The sequence below is a fragment of the Erigeron canadensis genome, chromosome 1 (assembly GCF_010389155.1).
Source record: "Erigeron canadensis isolate Cc75 chromosome 1, C_canadensis_v1, whole genome shotgun sequence".
Taxonomy (NCBI): domain Eukaryota; kingdom Viridiplantae; phylum Streptophyta; class Magnoliopsida; order Asterales; family Asteraceae; genus Erigeron; species Erigeron canadensis.
The window spans coordinates 23,743,784-23,749,464 of record NC_057761.1 but is presented as its reverse complement, the minus strand read 5'-3'; positions in this window follow the sequence as shown (position 1 = coordinate 23,749,464).

Genomic DNA, 5,681 nt, shown 5'->3' with positions numbered 1-5,681 from the left:
ATCCTTGTTCTTCATCTTTGATTTAGACAAAGTGCTTGTTCTTCTTTTGATGCAGCTTGAGAGATACCATCTTCCAGTGAAGACGTTCAGGCTGACTCAGCTTGGAACTCTCCAAGCTGACTCAGCTTCAGAACAAAAGACTTAAGTATTTCTTGAGTTGTTTGTCATCTTCAAATCTATGCAAACATATGTAACAAGTGCTAAAACGTAAACATCACTATAAAAACGACATACACGTAAACATAACTATAAAAACGATATACAATACCTTTCAAGATTATCAAGAATCTGGTTATATTTACATATATCAAGAATCAACAAAAAAGAAGTAACAAAACACACGAACAAAAACAAAAAATTTCCTTTGCTATTTATATATAGTTCATGATTTCTGTCTCTATGTATAACCTAATGTATGTCATGTCCTTTTATCTTTTTCTTTTGTAACTAAAAACACATACCCACACAATAAGCAACCCCCCCTACCACTCGTAAATAACATACTACAATAACAATAAGAATCATTTTTTGTTGTCCTCTAGTTGTCCTATTCATCCACCTATTATTATTAACGGGAAGTGATATTTGTACCAAAGGATTTGATTAATATACCACTGTGATGCATTACATACTTACACGGTATGCTATAAATCATGTATAGTGTGGTAAATGAACAAAAAAAATATGGTACGATGATCACTTCCCATTATTAATAGAGTGTTGTTTAAAAAAATAAAAAAAGTAACAGAGATAATTGATTTTGATAATAATATTAATGTTATATATGCAAATATATATGGTAGATTAGTTTTTTCCTCTTTTACTCCTTAATCTCCGTCAATCACTTGAGAGTATAATTGGAAATCATTATACTATATATTGAGGGTTGTAACATGCATACACAAATCGATAGATATACATAATACATTCTCCTTTCTCCTTTCGGTATCTTCTCTATTCTTGTATACATTATTCATCTATTATTGATTGTGGATGGTTGATTGTTGTATTGTTGATCTAAAAATCAAAATTTATAACACGTTATCAGCACGAATTTGCTCTTGCATTTCGAACCGATCATGAATTCAACAATCTTTAACGACCCATATCAATCATCCTCAATTCCTCATTAAGCTTTTTTTTGCGCGATATCTCTGTTGATAATCACATATAGATCTATACTGTGAATAACATAATAATAATAATAATAATAATAATAATAATAATAATAATAATAATAATAATAATAATAATAATAAAAGGGGGAATGAGATGTTCAAGTCACAAGTCCACCGGCAGCGGCGGCGGAAAGTAAGAACCTAGCCGGAAAAGGTTGATGACATATTTACATGGATTTATTTCATCAAATTCCAATCTAAATAATCTCTGGTAAATACTTTTCCCATTTTACAGACATATATATATACATATATATTATTCTGTGATATATATTTATCAAACTAAACTGCTTTATACATATATTAATATGTGATATATCATATATGTACATGCTTTTGTGATTTTAGATCATTAAAAAAAATGAAGGAAAAACACAAATTGCAATTATGTTTGAAAAATATTTTAATGGAACCTTTACACTTGTTGGGAGAAAACATAAGAAACTAACCTCTTAATCTTCTTATCTTCCTTGCTTGATCTTATCACCCTGATCTGAAAAATAAAACAAAAATCCTTGATGGTGAGATGTATACTGTAATACAGATAGCCATGTGTACTACTTTTGATTTATATAGTACAACTTATCAAAGAATGTAGTCTTTGTATAAAGTAAAACTTTGTTGAGGTAAAATGAATCGTTGTTTGTAGAGTTAAATGATGAATAACTAGTAAGTTACAGATTTTAATGCCTATAGTACAATCTATAAATAAAATAAAAACATTTTGTCTTGAAAACAAGCTTTTGCATGTGGGTATGAAATTATGAAAGTGTTTTTTTTTACTCTAAGAGTCTTTATTTTAAACAATCTACATACCTATATTTATGGGGTTTTAGACAATTTATGTATCTTTATTTTTTTTATGAGTGTTTTACGTTACATCAAAAAAAAAAGTCTATTTAACCTTGCATGTTGATGGAATAGGATAATGACTTAACACCCAAATGTTAAAATGCATGTAAATATGTAACAAAATTTTTGTGGTTGCGATTGGCTAGAAAATTTACATATCAAGCCCCAAACAAATCAATAATGTTCGACATACCATATATACAACTTCTTTACAAGAAATGAGGATATATTTTCCATACATAAGTTACATCAAATTGATTTATTTCCACTAATAGTATTTAAATACTAGAGTTAGGCGGTAACCGCCACTAACAACTTTCAAACTAGAATTTTCACTTTACACCCCTAACTTCTATATATTTACAATATTAGCTATTGTATTTACATTTTGCCACAATTAACCAGACATCTTTGCAATAGCTCTTTGGTTTTGTGTTTGAATCGGGTGAGCTTGGAGTTCTTGTATATATTGTGAGCTTGGTGTTGTTGCAAATCTTCTGGTATGATCTTATGCCCCTTGCAAGTTGGCAGTGAGTAAGGATTACACACTGATAATTTGGATAAACAATTGAAGTACAGATGTCTTGGGAGAGCTTTAGTGAGGATGTCAGCAACTTGAGCATAAGAAGGGACATACTTTGGTTGAAGAAGACCCTGTTTGATTTTGTCCCTTACAAAATGGCAGTCTATCTCTATTTGTTTGGTTCGAGCATGTTGGACAGGGTTGGATGCCAGGGATATTGTAGAAGAATTATCACACATAATAAGGACAGGGGTGGTAGTTTTGACTTGAAGTTCACTGAGTAAACAAGTAAGCCATGAGAGTTCACATGCAGTATCTGCCATTGCTCTGTACTCAGCTTCTGTTGATGATCTGGATACAAAAGTTTGTTTCTTGGATTGCTAAGAGAGAAGACTTGAGCCTTAGAAGATGGCATAACCTGTGACAGACATTCTTGAGGTGATGCAACTGGCCCAGTCACTGTCACAGTATGTAAGTAGACTAGTAGATCACTACTAAGAAAAATTCCTTGTCCTGGGCACTGCTTGAGATATCTTAGGGTTCTGATGAGGGCTTTCATGTGGGGAGTTCTGGGTGAGTAAGAGAATTGGCTTAGTGCTTGGGCTGCAAATGTAATGTCTGGTCTGGTGATAGTAAGATAGATGAGTTTTCCTACCAAAGTCCTATATAAAGTGGGATCAGAAAGTAAATCTCCTTGAAGATTATCCAGTTTTATGCTAGGATCAAGTGGGGTGGAGGTAGGTTTAGAATCCAGTACATCAGCCAATCATAAGAGTTCTAGAGTATATTTCCTTTGACAAAGTGAAAGGCCTTGATTGTTTCTTAGAACTTCTATGCCCAGATAGTAATGGAGAGGACCAAGGTCTTTTATGCTGAAGGTATGGTCTAAATGTTTTTTGATTGAGGAGATGTGTTGTTTGTCATTTCCTGCCAATAATATATCATCCACATAGACTAAGAGGGCAGTAAATTTGTCATTTCTGGTGTAAGTGAAAAGGGATGTGTCAACATAGCTCTATTTAAATCCAATGGAAATAAGAAATGTGGTTAATTTCTCAAACCATTGCCTGTTTGCTTGTTTCAGCCCATATAAGGATTTTGTTAATCTGCACACTGAATTGGGGGGGGTGAGAAGGATAACTAGCAGGTATTTTCATATAAACCTCCTCGGGGAGGTCACCATGAAGAAAGGCATTATTCACATCCAATTGTTCAATGCACCATTGTTACTGAACAGCAACAACCAAAATGGTTCTAACAGTGGTCATCTTTGCCACAGGGGCAAAGGTTTTAGTAAAATCAATTCCTGCTTGTTGAGTGTATCCTTTTGCTACTAATCTTGCCTTAAATTTGTCTATTGAGCCATCTGCTTTGTATTTTATCCTATAGACCCATTTGCATCCTATGGGGTCTTTTCCAGAGGGGAGGGTGGTAATGTCCCAAGTATGGTTTTCTTCTAGGGCCAACAGTTCTTTGTTCATTGCCTCAACCCATCTTGGGTCCTTAGATGCCTGAATGTGTGTGTTTGGTTCAGTGGTGGAATTGATATTATTAATAAGAGAAAGAGATGGTATGGAAAGGTTAGAGTAAGAAATATAGTTTGAGTGATGAAATTTGGAAGAAATATTGTGGATTAAAGATTTTGGAAGGGTGTGCTGAAAATCAGTAAGCTTGGTAGAAAGTTGTTTTTGTCTTGTAGATTTTCTTTGTGGAGGTTGTTGAAGAGTACAGGTGTTTTGTGTTTGGGGAATTATTGGAGGAGAGATGTTGTTGTGTGGTGCAGGGGATGTGGGTGCAGGTGTGAGTGATGAAGTGGAAGGAGGTGGGGGTGGAGTTGAGTCATTGGGGGGTGAAGAAGAGATAGGAGTAGGAGTGTTAGGTGTGGGAAGTATGAAGTGTGGTTCAGTTTGGTTTTGTGTTAAACTGGTATTTTGGTTAGTGCTTGGAGTTGTTTTAAATGGAAAGATTGATTCATTGAAAAGCACATGTCTGCTTGTGTGAATTTTACAAGTGACAGGGTCATAGAGGAGATACCCTTTTTGATCATGTGGGTAGCCAAGAAGGACAATTGAAAGAGCTCTTGGAGCAAGTTTATCACTGGTTTTGGTATATAAGAAAGACTGACAACCAATGATTTTCAGGTGTTCAAGGGGGGGAGGAGTGCCATATAGAATTTCATAAGGACTTTTGTGGTTAAGGACTATTGATGGAAGTCTGCTGATTAAATAAGTGGCTGCCAAAATGCAATAACCCCAGAGATGAGTTGGAAAATTTGCTTGGAAATGAATTGACCTATCAACTTCAAGAAGGTGTCTGTGTTTTCTTTCTATTCTTGCATTTTGTTGGGGAGTGTAAGGACATGAGGTTTGGTGTGTAATGCCATGGGTTTTAAAAAAGTTTTGCAAATCTTCATTTATAAATTCTATGCCATTGTCTGTTCGAGTTGTTTTGATGGATTTACTGAAATGGTTGAGGATGTATGTATGAAAAGATTTGATTGTGGAAATAGTATGGTGTTTTCTAGGTAAGAAATAGGTCCATGTTGCCCTTGAATGATCATCAACAATGGTCAAAAAATATTTGCATTTATTTATTGTTGGACTTTTGTATGGACCCCAAACATCAATATGCAAAAGATCAAAAACAGAAGATGCATAAGAAGAGCTAGTTGGAAATGGTAACATATGATGTTTAGACATAGGACACAATTCACACATAGATTTGTATTTACAATTCCCAATTGGGAGAGACTTTATTTGAGAAAGTACAGGAAAAGAACAATGGCCTAATCTAGCATGCCAGAGGTTGGCAGTGCTTGAGGCATGAAGGATGGTAGCTTTGGAGTGGACTTGTGAAGCTGGTTCATCAGGAGAGAGGAAGTATAGACCATTACAAAGGATGCCTTGAGCAATCTGTTTGTTATGGTCCTGAAAGATAACAGAGTTATAAGTAAAAGTAACAGACATGGTGGGTGTGAGGATCTTACTGATGGATAGGAGATTGTAGGTGAATGATGAAATGTAAATGACATTGTGCAGGGTAATATCATCATTTAATTTGATAGAGCCAATTTTTGTGACATGGACATTATGTCCATTGGGTAAAAAGACACTGATGGGTATTTTGAG